Genomic DNA, 26,812 nt, shown 5'->3' on the forward strand with positions numbered 1-26,812 from the left:
ATTCTTCTACATGCAAATATCCAGTTAGACCAGCACTATATATTTAAGATGCTTTCTTTTGGGGTTGGGGATTTAGCTCAGTGGTAGAGCGCTTGCCTAGGAAGCGCAAGGCCCTGGGTTCGGTCCCCAGCTCCGAAAAAAAAAAAAAAAAAGAAAAGAAAAAAAAGATGCTTTCTTTTGTCCATTGTATGGTTTTGGCTTCCTTGTCAAAATCAAGTATCCATAAGTGTGTGGGTTTAACTACACTTTAAAGGTTTACTTCACCTATAATCCAAGCACTGATGTGTTAAAGGATGAAAGATCAGAGGTTCAAAATCTTCCTTGACTACATAGGAAGTAGAGGGCCATCCTGGGCTATATAGAATTTTGTATGTAGATAAAAATAAAAACATAACAAAAATTCACACTCTGGACAAAAAATGGAGATGCGAAAATTTGCTTACAAATATATTTACCCAACATATAAACCTATTCATCATTATTTAAAGAAAAAGAAGTTGAAATTAAGTGTTTACGAAGCTACCAAGGACAGCTTAAGGAGTAGGAAAACAACATAAAAAAACTAATCACCTAATTATGACTAGCAGGAAAAAAATGTAAATATTGGATTTGGTAATGTCTACTCACATACAAAACAAGAGCAAATTAGATTTTTGTGTACATGAGTAGATGTGAAGTCATAGCATTACTATTTCATTAAAGTCAAGCTGCCACATTCTTTGTTACTAGTACTAGTAACTAGTTACTAGTTAGTAGTACAATACTACACAGTATTGATTTGCTTTAAGGGAAGCTACTTTTATGAATCAGCACACAATGTAGACATTTCTCCATCAGTATCTGTTCTTGAATTTGTATGTTCAGATGCATATATAAAACATTTGGTTTTGCTAAAAACAGGAATGCTAGCCTAACATGAATTTGATTAAAATTGGCTCCTGTAGAGTTTTCACTTAAAATATTACCTGTTATTAGGACATTTTTTAGTTTTACTTACAGTTAAGGATGAGACGTGGAGGAGTAAAAGACACCAGACTATATAAACAGTCTGTATACTGTCAATGGGAAGCATTCAACAGTATGCCTCTATTGCCAGGATCGGAATCTTAACTTTCAAGATCAAGGTTTTGAGGCTAAACATTGATCATACAGAGAATATTTTATATATAATTTTCATCTAACTATAAATGCCATTTGTGATCTATTCACCTTTAACCTCTACTTTTTAAAGAGCAAGCTCTGAGTTAGGCGTGTTAGTGTTCTTAACAAATCATACTTCTATTCTAGAAAAGGATGAGTATTCTCCTGTGTAACTAGTTTTTTTCATAAGCAACTTAGAGAAGACAGAAGAAAGTTTAATGAGTAAAATAAATGAAGGTTAATAGGAAAAGTGAGCTTGATAGTTTTTTTTGTTTGCTTTTGTTTTAAGAACAGTACATTGTGCTAGGTGGTGGTGGTGCACACCTTTAATCCCAGCACTCAGGAGGTAGAGTCAGGCAAATCGGAATATGAGGCTAGCCTGGCCTACAGCCTGAATTCCCAGAAAGCTGGAGCTATACCAAAAAACTCTTGTCTCAAAACAACCATACCAAAGAAACAAATAAAATCAATAACAACATAAAGGGATACTGCATCTTCTAAAAATACAAAAGCCAGATTGAGAAGTGGTTATTACTGGAGTTTTACAGCTAATCGTGGCAGCTAGTGGAATCCAAATCAAATATTCTACTAAAAGTAACTAGAAAAGCTACATGACCAATTTCTTAAACAGCTGGCACAGTAATGAAGATTGAGGGGTCAAGGTCTATGTAAAGGGGCCCTAGAAAGTTAAGTCTAAGACTGGGGTGCATTTTCCTAGGGAATCCATCTTGGAGTAGGTCAGAGTTTCTGCTCCTTTTCATACTAAAAAGAAAAAGAAATAGGATTTCAGAACCAAAAGAAATGAGGTTCATAACATGTTAGGATCCTAGAGAGCTAAACTCTACTGTTAAAGAAGGACAAAACCATATTGGCAGTTGGGGTGAGACCCAGGATGCCCTCAGGCTCTGGAATTGAATTAACTACTGCTATGACTTTTCCTGTCTGCATATAGAAAACATTCATCATTGCTTACGAAACTTTATGAAATTTCAGATAACTCAACAAAACTTACCTGAGCCCAAAGGAGTCAGGAATACGCAAGAGCAAACATACAGAACAAAAATATAACAGATGTAAGAGAAATGTCCTGTAAGGAAAGTAGATAACAGTTATCAGATACAAATGTTAAAGTTATCATAGCAAAAACACCACAGAGGGGGGGAGATTAAAAAACGAATCTAAAAACAAATCTTTAATTGAAAAACTGTTACTAAATCTGTTTGTCCGATAGACAGAATGAAAGAAGGAATTGATGAATGGGAAGATTCATAAGAAAATATTTAATAAAAAAGAAATGAAAAGATAAATTGCACGGAGCCATATTGGATTTGGGCCTAACCGCTTTTTGACTGCATGGCTCAAAGTGACTAGGTGACTCTGGGTTGTTTGGCCACAGATATTCACCCCTAAGATGAGTGCCATAAGTCTTAAGATTGTTGGACAAAGCCTCTCCCATGAATTTACAGCACAGGAAGATAACATTCAAGGGATGCCTCAGCTCGAGCAGATACCAGTTATCTCCTCAGTCTACACCCAGTGTCTCCACCACCTGACCTCATCGCCTGACCTCTTTGCCTCCAGCTATCACTGCCTATACCCTCATCTCCCCCTCCTTCATGTTTCACAAAGGTCACTCCCCCTACCTGAAAGCCTTAAAAGCTGTAACGTTCATCCCAATAAACGAGACCTTGACAACAGAACTTTTGCTTGGTCTCCTTCTTCTCTTTACCCCCATTTTGGCCCACAGGTAGAAAGCCTCTTCGGGACCCTGAATAACTGGGTCCCCACTGGCGGGGATAATAAATGAAAAAATAAAATGAATGCACACATTATATATGTATACATTCATGTATATGTATATATGTGTGTGTATGTGTGTACAAACATATACATATGCATACATATATATTTATACATGTATGCAGTATATGTAAATGTATGTGTATATGTGCATATGTTTTTATATGTGTATATGTATATATGTATATAGCTTTATATGTATATCTGTATGTGTATATACATATATAAGCATGTACATGAAGATGCATGTCTTCAATCCTCAAATAAGAACTCTGAAAAAGCAATATTCTCTGAGATGAAAGCAGAAAATTTATGAAGGTAATAAAAAATGTTAAACTTCAGATAGAAAGTACTTTATACCTCAGAAAACAACTGATGCTATTTTTCACAGAAAATTCTTTTAAAGTATCATACAAAAAGACACATTTCCAAAATTAACAAATTACTAAAAGTATATGTACTGAAAGAATGAAATTACTAAGCCGGAACCCTACACTGTGAGACTATTTCCCCCAAGTAATAGGGTCATTTTCAAGCAATTATTTTTTTGTCTTTTTTTTTTACCCGGAGCTGGGGACCCAAGCAATTATTTTAAGACTAGTGATAGAACATTCTGAAACAAACCTTTCCAGTACACTTTCACTAAAAAGATATACTTGAAGTATATCTTTAGATGAAGAACACAGCAATGATGTCAGAAGGGAACATAGGAAAGGTAAAAAACATGTATGTAGACATACATGAATGGAGGTTATGTAACTAGAGAACAGTGTCAGCTGCATTATTGAAGATGCAACAATAAGAAATGACACTGATAGCATTGGGTTCTAAGATGTTAATGTTACTATGTAGAATGTTGACTCAGAAGCAGAGCTCAGTATGATAAGGACAAGGAGAGGAAAACTTTAGGCTAGGATCCCTTCCCAAGGACAGACTTTTCCACTTTCTCGCCGCCGTTAGCGGTTTCTTGTAAATGGCCTGAAAAGGCAGATCTTTTCAGCTGAGCCAATTCCTGGAGTTGCCAGCACCTATGAAGACTATTTTCCAAAGTGGCTTGGAAAAATACTGAGGAAGAATCTGCCTGGCTTGTCACAGTGACTGCCTCCTTTCATCATTTCAATCAGTCTGCAGGCATGGTCTGGAACAGCTCCTCCAAAAGTCTTTTGGGTTAGTCCTAGGTTAGGACAGTGCTGGGTAAAGTGTTCCTGTCTCTATGTCACCTTATTATGCTATCCTGGGGTATTAATCATATGCCATTATATGTTCTAGTCCCCTCAGCTTTATCTGGCCTGGCCCCTGAGACTGTGTGGTCATCTGATGGCAAGAGCTAGACCCTTCAGACTTGCAATTATTTTCTCTACTCAAAGAACTAGAATATCTAAACTAGCAGAGGGCAGAGACACTGGCAGAAATCCCCTCTGGGGGTCATTTATTTCTTAATGTTGTGTGGGATAACAGTGTCACGGCCACAGGAATTACACCAGAAACACACAACACTGCACACTGTTTCCATGAAGCTTGAACATCCTTTTAAAAAAATAATACTTCCAGACTAGTACTTGACTTGGAATTTTTGCAGTTTATATAAGAAGTTTCCAGCAAATGACCCATTGATCTCCTGAACATATGGTGCCATACATACAATTTAATGACTGTACAGCCCTAAGAGTGCTTCCCTACAGGTGACTGACACTTCTCACTAACACCCCTAACACACACACCTTCCTCAAAGAAATGTAAGTATAATTTCACATAAGAGCTTCCACTTGGTATTTGTGGGAAACTGGCTCTGGTACAAATGTGGGGATGCTCAAATCCAGTATTTAAATGATACACTATTTATATATACTGCACATACATTCATCTCTATGTATTAAGTTATGTCTAGATTACTTTTCATATAAAACATTGTGTAAATTCTATAAAAATCTTAGGTATACTATACTTTTTGGAGAAATGTTAAACAGAAAAAGTTTATATATATATATATATATATATATACATATATATATATATTCAAGTATGAAGCAATTTTTAGGAAACACCTACACTACCTCAAATAATATGGCTGCCCAAAAAAGACCCAAGCAATGATATCATCAATAGACATAATAGCATAGAAGTGGGAAATGTGACAGGACCATACCCTCAGACAAAGAACGACAAGCAACTAAGAAATTTTGAGAGTAAGAGAAATAGTCTTCCCCAGGGGTGAGCCTCAAACTGCTTATCAATGGTTAGGCCAGAAAGCATATGTGTCTTTAAGTAGCACTAAATGGAGCAGATTGCATTCATGTATTTAAGAATAACAAATTCATATATATATATATACATATATACATATATATGAGAAACTATGTATAACTATAAGAAAATGATATTAATTACGTTTTAGTTTTAAAATGCTTTCTAAAAAGAAGTAGCTCTTAAAAAGTTTCACTCTGTTTTTTGTAAATATTACTAATAACTTACATAGTAAATAGGATTTTATCTCTCACTTAAACCATATGGACTTAGTTAAGTCATTATTTTTGATGTAAACTCCCATATTTGATCTAACATTAAGCCACTTGAGATTTTTTTTAAAATATTAAGTATTGTGATTTAAATTTTTAAAATAAAGTTATTGTTTCTTTAAGTTCACTCTTTCTTGTACCCCACACAGTATTTGATTGTTAAAAATTATCTCTATGTATGATGAGGTTTAAGAAACTTGCAAAGTTGGAATTTTTCTCAAACTTATAACTTAGAAAATGTATCTTTACAAAAATTTTACAACATAAAACTTGCCTCTACTTTAAAATCTTTTGAATATTTTGCCAAACGGAAATGCTACAATTTTTATTTCTTCTCCACTTTCTACTTCAAAATAACTATATTTTCTCACTCAAAAAATAGAAATGCTATCCAACCATTCTGGAAACAAATTAAGGTATTTCTCTATCACATTGCACCTATGTTGCAGGGAGAATTTTGGAAGAGGGGGACTGAAGAATTTAAGATATGGAGGTTGAGGAGGACTGCACTGTAATAGTATCTACTGAATATGACACAGGGTCCTTGCTAAATGAACCCATAGCTGATTATGGTTGATGACTGTTGGAGGAGGGGAGATTCTTTTGGGGGGTGGTGCCCCCCAAAAACCCTTTGAAATGCCATCATTGGAATTATTTGTTCCCCACATTGCTTTTCCATTTATTTTATTTTTATTTTTATTATTTTATTTATCTATGTTGGAAAATTTTTACGTACATACAATGTACTTTGAACCTATTCACTCTCACTTCCTCCTTATAACTTCTCCCAGGCTTGCTTTGAAAAAGTATTGGCCAATATCAACTTCCATTTAGATCTGTAAAACTTTGAAATTTAGTTAGATTCAGTTCTCACTGCATTTAATGTGCATATCATCATTTATGCCCCTGTAATGTACCCTCTCAACTGTTTCTGTTTGAAATTTGCTGGGTTCAATTAGTGTTCCTTTTATGCACATGAGTATATGACCATATGACCTACCAGATGCCACAGCCCTGAACCACCCTCCGATACATATCAAAAGATATATTTATATGCAATTACCTTATATAGGTGTAATAATGCTTTTATTGGACACCACCAACTAACAAACAGAAAAACCTAGTGCCATGAATAAGTTATCCAATTTAGAGTTGTAGACCAGTGAGTTTCTAGACCCCCAAACATGGCAGCCTATTGCCAATGCTCTTAGTTGCCTTCCCGAACTGGGCTTTATCAACAGGTCTTTAGTGTCAGTTATCCCTCTGTAGATCCTTCCTCTACCCTGCCCTCCCATCCCTCACCCCTTTTAATCCTTCCTGTTCCATTATTTCTCCTAACCCTCTATGTCTTTGTGTTCTAACTCCCCTCCCTTGAAATCTCCCATGGCCTCTACTAATTTCCTGACCTCTGTGGGTCTCCCACATATCTGAATGTTAAAGCTAGCTAGGAGAGAAGAGATGGACCATTTTCCTCTCCTGGTCTGGGTTACTTCACTAAGATTATTTGTTCCCAGCTACCTTCAGGTTTCATTGTTTTGTTTTTCTTAAGAACTGAATAGTGAGATTCCCAGGAAATTTCGCTTGGCAGGAGAGGAAAACATGTGTTTCTGAGTAATCAGGTTGTATCTAACCCTTATGGGCATGAGAACTGATGCAATTGATTGGAAATCCATAACTTGGGCCAGCTTCCATTGTTCACCTCCACCTGCCACCTGCTCCTTGTGTCTCTTCTCTGAAAATGAGATCTCAGCTGTTGATAGGAATGGAAACTTGCTGAAAGGCAGGGGGATGAGACATCTAGCTTTCCCACCCCACCCTCAAGAAAGCAAAAGGATACCAGCTGAAACAAGAGTTTCAGCTGCTTCAACCACTTAACCCACAAACCCAGCAAGTTTCAAAAGTGCCCCTCTGGGCTCCCCATTACGTAACTAGGTAAGTGCTTGTTCTACGTAGGTTTCAAAGAAGAAACACAGTGGTAAATGATTTCACTCTGAATTTTCTTGACTAAAGAAAGGCAACCGTACATTTTTTCTAAATACTAAGACTTACTGTCATCATAGTAAATATAAATACTACACAGTATTTCTCCCTAGATTCATAGTGTTAAATGTAGCATACACAAGGCACTTAACATCTGTCATATTTCATGCTATAAAACACCCCAATTGATCCTAAAAGCATTATAAAATTGGTAGGCAGAAAAAATGAACAGAGAAGCATTGGAGGCTTATCGCTATCTTTGTCCAGTGAGATACCCTTGGATTTGATAGCCCCCATCTAAGTGAAATCTAGTTCATCACATATGAATCTCTAACACAGGGCTTGCTGTATCTCTACTTTCCTTGTCTCACTCTGGAAGCAATTCAGCCTTGGGGAAAAGGCGCTAAAAATCATCGTAAGTAGGAGTGATTCTGGGTCTAGAAAAGGATAGAGTGAAGAAACAAAGTCTTTATGTGACTTTCATCACCTACCCGAGGGACTATTGGCCACCCATGAGCTGGGTGGACCTCCTCCCCGTTCTGCCCCTTAAGACCTAGATTCCAGAAAGCACACAGCAGCGTTCGGTAAGTGCCTGTACCATTTTAACTGCAAGATATGGTAATGATGATCATGATGATGGTGATGATGATGAGATATAAATAGAACATTAAAAAAGGTAACTCTGAAAATGGGTATTTGCTTAGACATAAGAGCTTAAAGGCAGCAATTTGCTTCTGAATTAGAGAACTCCACTTTAATCCAACTTGAGTGCCATTTCCTAAAGGAATATTTCTCTCTAGTCTCAGAAGTTTCAATCTAATAGGGATGATCTTTAGCCACAATTAAGGTTTCTCTGCTCAGACTTTTAAGCAGTAGTTAAGAGAGTAATCAGAATCAGGACCTTGGGTGATATGTTACCATACTGGCAGACATTTGCCTAACGCATGATTAAAAACAGACCCAAATAAAATCCTTCTGATGTTCATGGGTTTGTTTTGTAACAGAAGAAAACACATTTTATAAGTATATATGTTGTTTCGTTTTTAAAGATAATTCCCTATTGCTTCAAAAATTATTTAGCAATACCAGCCCTATTTCTAGTCCTGAGTCAAAGGTATAAACAAGGAGAAGGGTCGGACGCTATCTTTGGTTTCGTGGAGTTGTAATTAAAACCGATGGCACAACTGTGATAGGCGTACAATTATGATAAGTGTTACCGTGGGAGGAACGAGATGAAAGTCGTAAGGAATTTGAGTAACACCTGGGCTTGGGTATGAATATTGAGGAGTAGTCACTGAGAGGAAGATGGCAGGAAGGTGTACCCCAAACAGGTGCAAATGCTTATGCAAAGTACTTGGGGTGGGAGCAGCTGCACAGTGTACAGCACATTGAGGGGGGGTGGTAGTGTACGAGGACTTAGAGGAACCACTACTAAATCACCTGCTGTGCTCAGAGGCTAGACTATGGCAAAACCTTAAGTCCTTGACCAGACTGTAGGGAAAATGGCAGGTGGTGGGTTCAACTTGCAGCAGCACATACACACCCACATATACCCCACATTCACACCACACACATACACACAGAGACACACTCTCTCATACATGCACACACACAGAGACACATACACACTCACACACACACTCACACACAGACACACAGATACATACAGATACACACAGACACGGACACACACAGACACACAGATGTACTTTCACACATATATTCACACACACAAACATTCACACACACACACAGACACACACACAGACACATACACAGACATATACACAGAGAGACAGACATATACAGATATAAACACACAGTCAAAGAAACATACACACACACACACATATATACACAGACATATACAGACACAAACACACAATCAAAGACACATACACACAAACACATATATATATATACACACAGACATACACAGATACACACACATGCATACACACACACACACACACACTTAAGCACTCACACGTGCACACATGCATACTCACACACTGAGGACATGAAAACTGAAGGAATACTATTTGGTAGGGAGGTAGGGAATTAGTGGAAAATTAATAGTAAATTTCAGTTATTATTACTCAAAGGTTTCTTCAGTTCCTTTCTGTGTTTCTTCTCCCTCTGCAATTCCCTTTTATAGTTGTCCCACAGGTTCTGGACACTTTGTTTTTCTCACTTCCTGCACACTTTGGGTTTTGGAGTTTCTATAAACATATTTTCTAGCTCTTTTCCCCACTGTTTCTGGTCTCCATTTGAACCCTCAGAACTATTCTCATTTCTATCTCAATGTAGATTTTTTTTTGAAAAAAAAAATCTATGCTCTGTTCCCCTTTGTTGCTTTTGATTTTTAATGATCAGAATTTCTTTTTTAATTCTATTTTGGGATATTTTTATTGTATTCACATTATCACTTTGTTCTTGCTTGTCTTGTCTGTTTTTCTTTCTCTCGACAGTCTTTATTATGTTAATCATGGCTAGTTTAAATTTCTGGTCAGCTAATTAAAAAATCTGTGGACCCTGGATCTGTTTATGTCTTCTCTGTCTCTTCAGACTGGGTTGAGTTTAGTTATCAGCAAATGTTCTTCTCTTTGAATCTGTCTTCAGGATTCTCTGGGCACCCGTTCATTGTGGGTTTGAAATAATTTTAATAATTAAGTAAACTTATATAAATAGTAGAACGTAACATTTATTCCTTTCACGACTATGAAAATGGATCCCAAGTTTTACTCTTTATTGTATAGTTGCCTCCAAGATACAGACCTCAAGTTGAAAAACATTGAAGAGACATAAAAATCATAGATGATTTATGACTGTTATTTTCTATCCTGAAACTTGTTTTAATCTCTTTCCTTTCCTATATGCATCTAAATAAGCATACTAAGAACGATGGGGGTGGTCTGGTGCTGTTATCTATTCAAATGCTAAATTCTGTACCCCCAGATCTGGCTGATGTAAGAGCAAGTCCTCACATACACTATGTTTTCTTGTACAAACCTTGCTTCCCAATTTAATTGGCCAATAAAAATGCTAAAGCCTGTGATTAGGCAATAGAGTGAGATAGGTAGTGAAAGATCCCATGCAGAGAGACCCTTACTCAAGTCTTGGGAAATCGCGGACCCCAGACACAGAAAGACCATTTTGGATGTAATAAGCAAAGGCGAGGTTTATTACGGAGATCTATTACGGGGATCTCCGGGTCGACACGTATCCTGCGCAGGAGACAGAGGTGTCGACCTCGAAGCTCAAAAGTCAGGGGTTTTATATAGGGAAGGCTAGGGGGGTTTGGCGCGGTTATACACAATTGGCTAATTTCTGGCGCAACTATAAGTGATTGGCTCATTTAAACATGGCAGTGAGATTACAGCACAGCAGGAGAGTACTTATTGACTGGAGCGTACAGGATTTTAGGAGCTAGGGGCATATCAGGGTTTGAAGGACATCTGGTTAAGGTGTGACTCTGAGTAAGCTGGGGGAGGTGCCTTTCTGCCAGATGGTTTGGGTCAGTCCTGATAACTCGGGCTGGTTCCTGCATTCCTTTTCTTTACCTTTATGGTCTGTTAGTCCTAGCGGCAGGGCGGGGCTGCCTGGACTTGCTTTTCACAGTGTTTAGGCCTGAGTCTGAATTTTGAAACTTACTCTTTTAATTTCATATTTTTAAACCTTAAATCTGTATAATTTTCCTTTCAGTAGGACTTCCAGCAAGGGAGCAAGGAATTCTGGGAAGAAGAAAGAAAAAGTCTTTTCACCAGGAGAGAGGAGATTATGGGCCTGGAATTTAAGGAAGCCACCTGGCTGGATTGGGCTATGCTCCAGTTAACCTAGCTTTGTAAGACTCTGCCCTGCTAAGGCCTACACGTTAAAGAATTAAAAAGTTTCTGCATGTGTTTTCTTGGGAGAACTAACAGGTTAAGGAATAACTGCCACTGTGTTCATTTCTAGCATTAATTAATACATACAGAATATTAATAAGCATCTTTTTTTTTTTGCAAGAGAGGTATGTTATTTCTATGTGAGAATACCCTAGCACTGCCATCATGGCCATAACTTATACTGCTAAAAGTATCTGCTGAAGACTTCTCAGCAACAAGAAGACAGATGGCTTCATTCTAAACAGGCAGCCAGTTATGTCTTTACTTACTAGTTCACATTCCGACTGAGATCTAACAATGCTCTTTATGGACATGAGTTAACAGGTGGAGCCTGCAGGTAAAAGCCTATTCACTCTGAACTTAGTCAGCAGGAAAAACACTCATTCCAGTCTCACTTGTAAAGCCATCGGTTTACCTCAATTTTTATTCTAACACGTAACACCTGGCTAATTCCATGCACCTCTAGGGAGCAAGGGAGTGATTGCTACCCACCACAAGGCTTATAGGGCCAGCTGATTGTAGGAAACATGGCCTTTAGAACTCCATGTCAAATCTCAGTTCAACATGGAATTCTCACATCTACATTTAGGTCTTCTGAGACTTGTGAAAATACACAATTAGAAATCCATCATTCCCCTGTCTCCGTGGAATTTCTGTTAATGTTTTTCAAATTAAGAAAACATATTTTAATTATCAATTTTGCTTACCTGTAGTAATTCAAATAAAAACTCTCTCTCTCTCTCTCTCTCTCTCTCTCTCTCTCTCTCTCTCTCTCTCTCTGTGTGTGTGTGTGTGTGTGTGTGTGTGTGTGTGGGTGTGTATGTGTGTGTGTGTGGGTGGGTGTGGGTGTGGGTGTGGGTGTATGTGCGTGGGTGTGACAGAGAGATATGAGGGAGAGAGAGACAGAGACAGACAGAGACAGACCAAAAGAAAGAGAGAGATGATGAAGAAAGTCAGAGGATAAGTTGCCATGGTTGACTTTCTGTTTTCATCTGGATCTTGTGGGCTTGAATTCAGGTCTTCAGGCTTGTCAGCAAAGCTCTTTTTCTGCCAAGCCACATGGCTGGTCACGATTTTATTTAGTCTCACTTCTTTCAATGTTCCTTATTTTAGGGTCCTCATTTCTTTCTGACTGCACTATTTATTTTCTCAGGTGCATCTCCATGGTTCTAGGACAAGATTTCCTCTTTTACATCCAGTCACAGGAAGAACCTGACCTCTGCTGAAAGTAGATCAGTGGCAAGTTGATTAGAAAAGTTAATCTCAGGTTAAAGTGGAAATTCCTATGGACATCAGCCACAGAGCTGACAACAACTTAGGTGTTTTGCAAATTGCTTCAGATAAGGATTTTAACCTCCTGCTTTGCAAACGTGCCAAGAATGCATTTAAAGGGTGACTAAGCACACGTGTCTGGTCTGCCTCCACAACTGACCTACAGAAATCAAGCCCTCTTCATTAGCAGGGACAGTGCTACCTGGTGCAGTGGTTGAAGAAAGGAGCTTCGAGTAATGAAGTAGGAAGAAAGCTTCAGAGCTACTGAACTAGAATATTAGAAAATAGTCTAATTCACCTGAGGGAGATTTTCATGTAACAAAATGAGAAGCCCTATCCAAACATGGTTCTTCCTCCCTCTCTGTCCCCCTCAGGAGGCTCCAGGTTGCCATCAGTTGACCACCAAGTGTGGTAGTCTGGGATTATCTTCGTCTCTCACCATCTTCCATTATCTGACTCTTTAGCCTCATCTCTACTTTGTCCTTAAGAATCAGCCTTTGATTACCACTGTGAATACTTCTGTAAAAGTTAGTTTATCCCTGTATTTCATATTCTAACATTTTCCAAATGGTATACAGTCTAGCCACAGTCATGTTTTGAAATTAAATCTAAAAACCCGAGTTTTCCTCATCATTTTTTCCAGCTCACCCCGCAAACTATATCTAGAAACAAGGTCACCCTTTCTCCTCTACCCTCATATCACATCATCTATAGCTCTCTTGTCCTCACTGCCATATTCTAATGTGCATAGTCATTCAATGTTCCCAGAAAATAGAGACTGAAGTAAATTCCATTTGCTAAAAACTAGTGAGACTATATAATTACAAAGAAGGAAAGACAGAGGGGGAAAAGTCAATGAAGGCAGAACAGATGCCAATGTGTGAACCCCTGAGATGGGCACTCCTTGGTACCAGATGTGATTCATTGATTATAACTGAGAAATCATTCTCTTATAGTTCACCTGGGTATGACTGTGTCTTCAGACACTGTCCAGAAACAAGGTGGGAGAGCCATGATCTATCTGGCAACTTCTGCCTGCCATTGGTCAAAAACTTACACCATTAACAGGATAACTCTCCTTGGTTTTCATGCTTTTTGGGAGGGTCTTCATGAAGCCTAGCTTTATCTGAACCAGAAATGATGGAAAATGATAAGAAACTATGAAGGTAGGAAGCCAAGTATTGTCATGGTACTTAGGCCCACTCCAAAGGTCCACTAAAAGCTGGCTGACCTTGAAGCAACAAAGTCAGAAGAGGCATCAGAAAAGGACATGCTAAAGGCATTTTAAGCACCACACACATGCACGCGCATGCACACACACACACACACACACACACACACACACACACATGCATCTGTGCCCCTGTGATTTCCCACATTAGTAAAATAGGAAGAGCAATAGTGTAGAATTCAATGGGTCACAAAGTTAGAGATTTGTAATTTAACTGTTTGGGTACTTGGCTACATTGAACTCTGAACCTTTTACAATTATATATTTATCTTAATGTTTTTCTTTAAATATACATAACTTGAAAAAGGATCATGGATCAACACCTACCCAACAGAAGGAAAAAGACAAATAAACCACAGGTTTTTGATAATATGTAATGTATCTGCTTACATTATTTTATCATATCCTATACCTGACCACATTACTTAACCAGAAAAAACAGAAATATAGAGCTATTGTATGGTCAGAAAAGGAGATGTGATACTTAGTGAGTAGTCAACTAATTCTGATACCAGATTCAGATAGTAACTTTTATACTATGGGCTTCTTTCTGGTTGTTAAATTGTAGGTAGACATGTTAACAACCATTTTATATTACATATGGAATCCATGCTATAGCACTGTCTGCTCAGTGGAAGGGAAGCTCGGCATTAGTTTGAGCTACATCAGTGGTTGTAGGACCTGTCAGGATATAAAGTGTGTGCTGCCTTTGTTTATGTTTTGTTAGACATGTAGGAGAAGGAAGACATAGTTATGATTTTAGGAGTCACTAATAGACTTTTTTCAGAAACAAAAACACTCCGTAGACCTGCCCAGCTATGATGATTGACAGGTTGGGGCTGATTATGAAGTCCTGACAATTGGGTGAGGCCACAGAAGAAATATGTCATTGGAATACTCAATTTCTGTAATATTGCATATTGATAATATTATCAGTGCTTTGGTATATTTAAATGGTATTTTATTTTTCAAATGTAGCGTAACAACTGTCCCACCTCAGAAGATTAACTGGTAACAGCACCAAGATTTAGTGACTAATGATAAATTAATTTTTTTTGCATTTGTTTAAGAAGTATGAGTTAAGAAACAAATCCATGACTGAAGAAAAACTGAGTGTTTCTCCTCAATCATAATTGATTACTGAAAAAAAATCACAGTACCATTTTTTCCTAAACGAAATGACTTTGAACACTATTTATAATAAGTCAATTTAGAATAGCTACATATATCCATTGTAATAATTATTTTATATTAGAAAAATGTAAGAAAAATGTAAGTGATTATTGAATCAATTCTAAATAAGTGTTGGGCAGATGATTAAAAATTGATTATCCCTATAGAAGTAAACTAATAAAATTCAAATTTAGTTAATCACCATAATAGTTTTGAAATTTAAGCTCTTCTGTGTAGAATTGTTTAAACATTGACTTTTTGGTGAATGGAAAATAGCAGAGTAAGTTTTCCATACACTTTTAAAAAGTAGGCCCTTACTTTTGCTATACGTCTCTTCAAATTCCCCAATTACTACAACGCTCATAGAGTTCCTACATGGTCCCATAGTTGTACGTCTCAGTAACACAAATATCCTTAAGGCTATACGTGAATACATATGTCAAGCTCTACACTCATTTTTTAAAAGGTTTCTTTATATTTTAACATTTCATATACATAGAGGATGAAATATGGTCATATATAGCTCTAACTTACCATAGATCTTCCTTTATGCCTTTAGTTTTTGATAACCCACTAAATTAGACCTACTATAAGTTCATGAGTAAAGGACCATCAACTGGAACATATGATACCTAGCAATGGGCACATTCTCAGCAAAGGATGATTCTCCTTTCCCAGAAAGTATCTGATGCCAATAGTTCCTAAGTGTGTTGTTGAGCATTGACCTTATCTATTTCTTCTATGTCGATGTTTTTACTGGTTTTATCCTGAGCATGCCCTGTACCGCTACTGTGAGATTAATATTGCAAAGTCCATGTCATGTCTAGAAGACAACAATTTAAAGCACTCCTCCCTACCTTCTAACTCTTAAATCCTCCCCGCCTCCTCTTCTTTGTAGTCTGTGAGCTTTAGTAGTAGTGGTGCAGAGAGTTAATGAATATTTCAGAACTCTAGCCAGGCATTCATCTCTCTGTCGACATCTCTTACAAAATGGAACATTCTATTTTCAAAATTGAGAGTATCCCGGGTCTATAGGTATGAACATAAATCAGAAGACAAGTTGGCAGCATGAATATTGAACTAAATAACAAGTTCTTCAGTAGTACCTATGGCTTTCCATGTATAGGACCTTTCAATGGAATTACAGTATCAGACATAAAATTCCAATTTGTTCAGGTCTCCAATTGAATCAAAAGTAGGCAATTACCCTGTAACACTGGACACACTATTGCTCCAGTAGGCACAACTTGCTTGGCAGGAGGTCAATATTACCATTGCTTACTAAGATAATTAATGAGTTTGTTTGTTTGTTCCTCACCCAGGAAACTACAAAGCACATTCTCACTTTCTTATTATATTATATTATTGTTATAGAAGTATGCATATTTTGCCTGAATGCGTGTATGTATACTATGTAAGTCATGTGCATACCTGGCCCTCTCAGAGTAATGGCTGTGAGCTACCATTTGGAAATCAAACCTAGGTCCTTTCAAAAAGCACCAAGTGTTTTTAAGCACTAAGCCATCACTTCTGTCCCCTTCTAGTAGTGTGTTTTGCGAAAAGTGTGTACTCTCTTCAGTAATTGGATCTTGTCATGTAGCTATGGTGGATAACCAAGGGCTATGACAATAGTATTTTGGAGGTCTCTGGGGCATCTTTGAACAATAATGCTTAAGGAGGTTTCCCATACCCTGTACTGTATTTTCACTTAATAACCTGTGTCTTCTGAAAGGATTCATATCTATCCATAGAGAGAATTTCACATTGAACTCTATTTAAAGTTGCCTTTTGAAATTAACTTATCAACTACTGACTTTACATAAGGCTTTATCATAATCTTTCATTTTAGTTAACCTATTACCTTTCCTTCCTACCCACCCCCAAGTCATGATCTCTGCTTAATTCTTAAACCATCAGCAACTCCCTTCTTTCTTTATGCATGTGTTCTGCTATTCTTCCACTTCTTTCATAAGTTTATAAGACTAGAAAGAGAAAACTTACCACAAGATTTAAGCAACTGCAAACTTTTCAGAACACCCGTTCTTTTAAGGATTCCTTCACAGATTTTTTTTTCCTCACCAAACTTCACTTTCCCCCTTCCACACAACCAGCTATATTAAAGAAAAAGTGACTTCTAAGTGTGGCTTTCTCAAGGCACACGAGAAAAAGCTCCTAGCAAGAAAAGCAGACTACCATGATTTACATTCATTCTTAGACCACCAAAAAAGTCCATTGCCTTTAAAGTCTGGCACAAAAACACAGAAATGGTTATGTGGGAGCATCTAACACATGAGCAAAGTATGTGAGATATATAAGATACTCTAATTACTAATTAGCAGATATCCACATTGTATTCTCTTGTGCTTGATAATTTTAGTATCTGAAACTGTCTACAATATAAACATGTAAGGCATATGACAGACTTAAAGCATTGCTACACGCAATACATACATATATATATATATATATATATATATATATATATATATATATATCCTTCAAATAGTTTAACTTTAGAAAAGATGCCTGGGCTATGGAAGAATCATCTTTTTTCAGGACTTCTTCTGGAATTCATTACCCATAGCATCAACATCAGGTACAGATTTTGTAGTCCTTTGTGTGTTTGTCAAGCAAGAGATAAAATTTATCTTACAACGCATACTGATTTTCAGGTTCTAGCTAAAGCGAATGCAATCATTCAGCAGAAACATTTCCAATTAACTTTGGAGTAGAGAACATTCAAAGATACCCTAAAATATGTACATGTATAAGTAACATTTGAAACATATGTCTGTACCAGGGACCAACTATAGAAAAAAGTCCTAATTAAAAGCAAATTGCATAATTTTCTCTGTTTACAAATGCTTATAACTATTATTATCCAAGTACTATCATATACATAGGAAAACCTAGGGATTCTAGAATATAAATGCTTAGTCCTATATCCAAGGAGATTGAGTTATAATAGGAAATGTAAAGAAAATTTGCAAGAATATAAGATACAAGTCACAATGACTGGATGAATGGAGATATATTCTCAATGTGAGCTTGTCTTGAGATCTAGTCATAAAGAGAAAAAAGTAACCGTTTGCCATAGTTTGCACTTGGGCAAATCCGTACAGAGGTTAGAGAGAATGTTCTATGGCAGCAATTCTCAACCCGTAGGCACTGACCTGTAGGCTTAGATTTTTTAAAACTTATTTTAGTAAGGCTTCTTAAATGCTTCTAACCCCCTTCTTACCCACTGTCCAAAGGTAGGGGAGAAAAGATGGTCAATAGGACAAGGAGATATAGGCCTGCTTAGAAGAAGTTCCTTGGGACAATCACAGTCTCCATTTTCTAGGATATCAGCAGTACAGTTCAGTAGCATCGGGACACCAAACATGAATCAGCAGCAGTGGTACAATCCAGCAGAAACAGCCAGACCTCTACAGAATTGGCATGGGTCAGAGGGAGCAACCAGAACCTTTTGGGATGGCAGGAGAAGTTCTCTGATGTGCCTCTCTCAAAAAAATCAAGGTCAACAAAGACATGGCCAATGAAGCATTGAAGGGCTAGCTATGTAAAGGTGCTGTCACTGTCTGTTGAGTACTACACGGTCCATTGAGTACTATTTATATTCTCTCCAAACAATACATGTCCTCCCACAAGTCTTGCCTATGCAAAATACCATGTGAGTCTGCAGTACACGCTATGACCAGAAATTTCCACTGCACTGACCCATTTGGGGGTTGAATGACCTTATCACGAGGGTCCTATAAGACCATCAGAAAACTCAGATATTTACACTATGATTCATTAAAGTAGAAAAATTGTAGTCATGAAGAAGCAATGAAAGTAATTTTATGTTTAGGGGTCACAACAACACGAGGGACTATATTAAAAGTCACAGCATCAAAAAAGTTGGGAGCCGTTGTTCTAGGCAAGTGGGATATGTAATCGACATGGAAGAGACATGATGATAGATTTAAGCAATAAATGTTGAACCAACTTCACTAGAATTTTGAAGTAGTCATAGTGGTATAGATTCAGGCTGGAAAAAATGATGTAAAGAGCCATAGATCTTAAAAACTTTCAATTCAAAGGATGCTAAGGATGCTAAGTTTTAACTTGAAGTACCATCAAGACGAGCTCACTTGTGCAGTAGAGGCACAAATGTTATATGAGCAACCAATTACTTCTTAATAAGGTTTAAAGTGACCTCTACAAGAAAAATATCTGATACTGTAAATGAACCAAGGATCTATGGCTAGGTAGGTCATTGATCCAAGTGGGGAAGCCTACGATAATTATGTTAATGATACAGAAAATAAGAACTTTTCATGACCTATCATTATAAGATCAGCAAATCGCTCACTCTCATCAGAGAAGCTCCTCCTTATAGTAGATGATAGTTTTTACAGAGGCCCACAGCTGGTCAATATACAGAGACTATAAAGAGGACATCTGTTCTCACAGCTCTCCACTCACATCTCAAGAATTTATGCAGAAGAGGAGACAGAGAGATTCTCAGAGTCATAGCAAATGGGTTCCTTCTTTGAAGCTGTTTTCCAGGCACGATGGGGAAGATACACAGTAATTGTGCAATATACAAAAGATCTGCACAAGGTAAAACCAGACAAAATCCAAACATGGAAGAGTAGGCATAAAATCCCACTCCAATCCCAGTTGCTATTTGCGTTTCATAAATTGCTGCTGGAAGAAGAGAAAGTCCTTTTTTCAGTAGGATGTGACGCCTGTTAAACCATACTCCAGAGCAAACCCGACACCCAGGATTTGCTGATAAACACAAACTGGACTTGAGGGGGAAGGGGAAAGTGAGAGGGGTGAAGAAAGGAAGAGAGAGAGAGAGAGAGAGAGAGAGAGAGAGAGAGAGAGAGAGAGAGAGAGAGAGAGAGAGACTGGAAGGAGTTACAGAAATGGGTGAATATGATCAAAATATATTCTATGAAATTTTGTTTTCCTTCTATGTGACGTACTTTGTCCTTGTTTTTCTGAGCAAATTCTGGAAGAGAGTTGTGAGGATCACAGTGAGAACGGATCCCTTCATTCTCGGCAGAAAGCACCACAGTGGCTTGCGGCTTCTCACTTTGTTGGAAACGGTTATCTTCAACAATAATAGGTCTGGGAGGAGCCACTTCCACAAATCGAAAATCAGACTGGCCACTCCCTGGTTCTCTTCCACTTCTGCGTGTACCGTTCCTTGCTCCCCTGGTTCAGAGTCCTCCACGTAGAATTTCACGGGCACGCACTTTAGCCGGTTCACATATTCAACAAAGCTGACATGTCTCCGCCCACGTCTCGACCTTTCCCCATAGCCTTTCACAGGCTCACCAAAGACACTGATCACCTCAGGGTGTGTTCTGCATTTTCCTAAGGCTTTCCCATATATGATATTAGGACTGGATGAAGAAAACAGTTCTTTGAAGATCGTGTATAACAAGCCACCTGTAATGCTGACTCCAAAGAGCACCACTATGAGGTAGGTGACGTCTCTCCCAGCTTCTTTCACTTTCTGAGATGTTGAGACACCGGTTTCCTCTCTTTGATGCCTGTGAATAGACACTTGCTTGTTACTGTCCTCCTTTGCTTTCCGGGGGTTCGGTCCTTGTGTCCAGAAGGTTTTCTAGGTGAACCTAACTTGCACTGTTTTCTTCTGCTCTCGCAGCCCCCATCTCAAAGGTTGGGTTTTCAAGCAAGCTTTGGTGAGTACAAAGTGTGGCAACAACAATTGCCTGCCCAACGACCCGTGCAGCTTCTCCGCAAGCCGTACAACTCGTAGAAAAGCACAAATCATGTTCACAAACACTGTGAGATTTCCAGACTGCAACTTCTAAAGGCTCATAATCCACACACTCAGGCAGACAAGACATGGGACCAAATCATTCCCATTACATCCCGTGTTAGGCAGAATCAAGATGAATAATCTACAAGAGGAGTTAGGTACACTTTATTTTTTCTCTCTCTCGAATTAAAATCTCTATGAAAAATTTAAAACATAGTTTAAAATCAGAAATACAATCTTGAATACGAAGAAGGGGCTGGAGTGGACATTTATAAAAGGGTACAAGGCAGCGGGCAGGGTGAGTCACCTGGTGGTAACTACGATAACCAAGAGCAGAAAGATGGAGATGTTTAAATGTAGAATTAAAAGTGTGTCCCTCGGAGTTGGGGATTTAGCTCAGCGGTAGAGCGCTTGCTAGCAAGCTCAAGGCCCTGGGTTCGGTCCCCAGCTCTGAAAAAAAAGTGTGTCCCTCAAACATTTACCCTGTGAAACACAGTATTTAATACTACAGACCCATAGCTCCTGATGTGGTTAAGAGAGGATAGTGAAGTAGGGATTTTTGGTTTCTTTAGAGACTTGGTTATGTCATGTGAATTTTTTTTTCTGGAAACTGTCTGATGAAAGGATGTTTCAGACAGGGATGGTTTTTTGTAGGTAGCCTAGAAAAAAGACTTGTGATACTTTGTTAAAACAAATGCTTGAGAGACCTGGTAATGTTTGAAAAGGATATAAATATAACCCAAAGAACAATGGATGATGCTAGATAGTATTGATATGCATTGTCATTCTTTACTGGTCATCATTGGGCTTTATCAATGCTAGTCTTTACTGACACTCAATGATATTGATACAACTTGCCATGTTTTTATTGGCCATCCTTTGTCATGACTTCAAAGATAAAAATCCACCATAAAAAAAAAAAAAAACCCTTTGATGGTGTTCCAACAGCAGCTTCTGTGGACTCTGATTGATTGACAGAATGTTTTGATTTTTTTCTTGATTGACCTGAAATTGGTGATTCATGAATTGCTTTTGTGAGTGGATCACACTGCCGATACTGATTCATGTGAATTAAATATCTGATAACCTGACAATGCAGATTAGATTTGTTCCATGGAAATATGTCTAAACAGGCCCGCATCCTCCTTTGCTCTATTAACCTTTCCTTTCCACCACCTCTGGTGGGATGGTGGGAGAGAAAAGATGTTAAAACATTTAGAAACAGGATAGCATGAAGCATTGCGAGAAATAAAAGAAATACAACATATGTAAAGTGTTTATCAGAATAACTAATAAATAATAAGTGTGATGAACATGAAAATTTAGATAACTCAAACTTAAATAATTAGAAAAATCTTTTTATATAGTACTTAGGAAGAGCTTAAGTCATCATTCTTAAGACAACATTTTTGAATTTTTATTTTAGGATGAAACTTAGTTTGTATTATCTTAAAATGATAACATATTATGGTTCTTAATTAATGAAAACTTTTTTAAAAACACAACTGTATCATCAAATATGAATTGTTTTCTAATTTTTAATGACATTTCATCATGATTTTCTTTTTCATCATAAAATAAGTATAGAAAAAGCAATCTGAATTTAAACAAATCTTGATTGATAACTTGATGGTGTATTGATTTAATTGTTAATCAAGGTTCATAAAGTAATCTCCAATAAGCACTAATTTGTTTGAGAACATTGTAAATGTATTAAATAAAATTTGATGGTATCCAATCTCCTTACCTCCCTCCAATTCTTGTCATATTTCTCCCAAAATGTCTTTTATCCTTTATTTTATTTTTAAACAAAGGTTTTATATTTCTTTGGGAATTTCATACTACATATTTTGAAAATACCCATCCCTTTCAAATTCCAGCTCTTCACAAAACCATCATTGGCATCCTTCTATCTCTTCCCACACAACCTTTTCCTTTCCTTTCCTTTCCTTTCCTTTCCTTTCCTTTCCTTTCCTTCCCTTTCCCTTCCTTTCCTTTCCTTTCTTTTTCTTTCCTCATCATGGTCATTAGGTCAGCTAATCCTGGGAATGGGGTTTGCACACTGTTCATCTACTAGTAGTCATATCATTAAAGAAAACAGATTCTTGCAGGCACCTGTCAAATGCTAATAACTCCTCAGCTAGTGGCTCTTTGACTGTCACGATGTTTATTTAATTTGTAAATTACATATGTATATACAGTATATGTTGTAATAATATAAACATGTGCACACACAGATGCAAATGAAACTTTGTGCTAAGTTTCATTACGTTTGTTTTGGCTTTTAAGCCAGTGTTGTTTATGTGGGTAAGACTAGCTTATGTTTGTAAATTTTCTGTCCTCAGGCTTCTGAGGGCTGGGATTATAGTAGAATTTTTCAAGGTTAAATTGTCCTATATCTTGTTTTAACCTTTGTTTCCTTTCATATTTCAAAGTGATTGAATAGAAATATACACTTTTTCCTAAAATCTGATTGTTTTTACTAAAGTATGATCAAGGCCATATGCCAGTCAATGTACCTGGAATATAATAATCTCTCCATTTCGTCAGCAAACACTTAAGTGATGCAGAGAATTTCCCCCATTTGGTTATGTACGTGGTTGCACTTGCTTGGCAGTTACTGCTTGGCTGTTTCATGAGGCATAGAGGAGTTGAACTCAATGAAATCAATTATATCTCTTTTAGACTCACTTTTTACTCCAAACCTATGAGCCACTTGTTATATCATCAGGGAAGCTTTGACTGTAGCTAACGCTGGGCTTCATAGATTCACCTGTTTCTCATTTTAAAAACTTGCTCTTAGAACTCATCCATAAAGCACATGCCCAGAAGCATTAAGGATCTGAGTTTGACACTCAGAACTCATATGAAAATCTGAATGCAATGGTCCATGCTTGTAATCACAGCAATTAAGAGGTGGAGACAGGCGGATCCCTGGAACTGTTAAACAGCCAACCTAGCCTGAAAAGCAAGCCTCAGATTTAAGTAAATGACTCTGTCTTCAAAATCAAGGTCAATGGCTTGCGTAGTGCAATACCCAAAGTTTGCTTCTGTCCTCTACATGTGTATACATTTGGAAAAATTGTTCTTTAGAATTCTTATTTTCTATCATCTTTGTGATTGTTGAAGTCTATCATGTTTATTTATTTTATATCATTTATGGGATATCAACAGGTAGGAAGTAGAGGTTAAAATTATAATTTTAATACTTTATTAATCACTGAGAATAATATATAATAGCCAAATACTGAAAAGCCAATGTTAAAAAGGTTGGCAGATATCAGAAGAAGGAAAGATCTCTGATGTTCATGGATATGTAGGACTAAATAGTAAAAACGGACATCATACCAAAAGAAAGCTACTGGTTCAAAGCAACCACCATCAGAATTCCGACACAAATCTTTATAGACCTTGAAAGAACAATACTCAACTTCATATGGAAAAATAAAAACCCCAGGATAACTGAAAACAGTGCTCCATAATAACAGAACTTCCAGAGGTATCACCATCCTTAATCTCAAGCTACTACAGAGGTGTGCAAATTAAAAAAAAAAACACATGGTATGGGCATTTACAAAAATAGACAAGTTGATGGACAGCATGTTCAACGAATGGTATCGATCTGAGTGTGAAGATAAACCTCTACACATCACCCTGAACAAAAGTCAAGTCAAGTGGATCAAAGCCCTTATCCTGATACCAGATACACTGAAACTGATAGAAAAAAAAGTGAGGAATAGTCTTGGATACACAGGTACAGGAGACAACTTCCTGAACAGAACAACGTAGGCACTAAGATAAACAACTAATAATTGGGGTCTCATGACTGAAAAGCTTCTGAAAAGCAAAGAACCCAGGAAATAGGACAAAGCATCAGCACACAGAATGGGAAAAGATCTTCACCACATCTGACAGAGGACTAATATCCAAAGTATATAAAGAACTCAAGAAACTAGACACCAGCAACCTAAAATGGGGATACATATCTAAACAGAGAATTCTCAACAGAGGCTTATCAAATGGCCAAGAAACATGTAGAGAAATGTTCGATGTCCTTAGCCATCAGAGAAATGCAGATCAAGATGACTTTGAAATTCCATTTCATACCTCTTAGAATGGCCAAGATTAAAAGCTCAAGTAGCAGTTCATGCTGTTAAGGGACATTGCTGGTGGTGTGCAAACATGTATTGTCACTTTGGAAATCAATGTTTCTCAGAAAACTAGATACTTGTATACCTCAAGACTCAGCTATACCACTTTTGTACATGTACCCAAAAGATGTTCTATCATCCCACCAGGACACTTACTCAACTATGTTCGTAGCACCTTCATTTATAACATCCAGAAACTGGAAACATCCCAGCTGTCTCTCAACTGAAGAATGGATGAAAACTGTGTAGTGCATTTACACAATGGGATACCATTCAACTGTTAAAGTCGATGACATCATGAAACTTGCAGGCAAATTGATGGAACTAGAAAACCACTCTGAATAAGGTAAAGCAGACCCAAAGAGACAAACATGGTATGTATGTATTAACTTGTAAGTGAATTTTAGCTGTAAAGTTAAAGACCACAGATCCAGAGAAGTTAACCAATAAGGGGGTCTTAAGGGGGGAATGCAAGGATCTACTGCGGAAGAGGAAATAGATTGGGTTGGAAACAGGAGATATGAGATAAAAGGGAAGGGGGGAAGAAGATACTCGGAGAACTTGCTAGAACTAGGAGTGGGGAGGTGCATTTCTGTAGCAAGACAGAAACCTAGTACAATGGAATGTCCACAGAATCTATGACAGTAACACTAGCAAAGACTCCTAGTAAAGTGGGGAACAGAGCCTGAACCTGGCTATCTCTGTCACCAGACAAGGTCTCAAGCAGAGGGATTGGGACAACAACTCAGGGAAAACCCTCAAACCTACAGATTGTCCTGCCTGTAGAGTATGCCTGGACTTGAGCCTAACAGAATCATCATCAAAGAACCAGAGAGACTTCTCCCAGCCACTGATGGGAGCAGATGCAGAGTCCCACAGCCCAACATTCATGGAGCTTGGAGAGTTCTGTGGAGGACAGAGGTGAAGAATGAGAGAAACCAGAAGGGTCAGGGGTACACCAGAACACAGGCCACAGAATCAACCTACCAGGACCCGTGGGAACTTACAGAGATCAGGGAGTCCTCTGCAAGTATGTTATGACTGAGTAGCTTGGTCTTTGTGTGAAAATCCTGACAGGGGAAACAAGGGCTGTCCCTAACAATTTTGCTTCTTTGTGGGACTCTTTTCCTCCTACTGAGTTACCTTGCCCTGCCTTGATATCATGGTACATGCCTGCTTTTATTGTAGCTTGTGCCATATTCAGTTGATGTTCCTGGGAGGCATGGTCTTCCCTGAGGGAAAGAAGAGAGGTGAAACTGAGGGGAAAGGGAGGTAGTTTACGGGGGGGGGAGGGGGATCTGCTGTCCAGATGTAACTTATGAAAGAAGAATAAAAATAAAGTATTGGTCGATTTTAGATTGTGATATTGTTATTATTGTAAACACATTGTCATTCTCACTTATCAGTGTACTCTTCTGACGTTTTCACACAGGAACTTGATCCATAAAGTTGACAGCTGCTTCTGCAGCCTGAAAACTGTCGCAGGCTACCTCAGTGCCATTTATCAGATGTGTGTTTGTTAGGATTTTGCAACTTTTCTAAAGGACAACATTTAACTGGTGTTGACTTTCAGGTGCAGAGGTTCAGTCTGTTATCATCCAGGTGGGAATATGGAAACATTCAGACAGACATCAGCCTGGAGGAGCTGAGAGTTCTACATCTTTATCCAAAGGCAGACAGGAGCAGTCTGGCTCCCACATGCTTAGGAGGAGGATATCATTGACCACCCCATATTGACACACTTCCTCCAACAAGGCCACACCTCCTAATAGTCCCACTTTCTGGGTCAAGTATATTCAAGCTGCCACAATCTGTATTACTGCAAATGGCTATAATGACAGTTATCAGACTGACTTAAATAATACAATGCTCGACTC

The 26,812-nt window shown here is 37.9% G+C and overlaps 1 pseudogene; it reads right to left on the minus strand.

Annotated features, from left to right (window-relative positions):
* The window catches only part of Timm21-ps1 (translocase of inner mitochondrial membrane 21, pseudogene 1), a 28,782-nt pseudogene extending 7,086 nt beyond the window's left edge, over positions 1-21,696 (minus strand).
* Positions 21,697-26,812: the final 5,116 nt, after the last annotated feature.

Source organism: Rattus norvegicus, chromosome 20, assembly GCF_036323735.1.
Source record: "Rattus norvegicus strain BN/NHsdMcwi chromosome 20, GRCr8, whole genome shotgun sequence".
Lineage (NCBI taxonomy): Eukaryota > Metazoa > Chordata > Mammalia > Rodentia > Muridae > Rattus > Rattus norvegicus.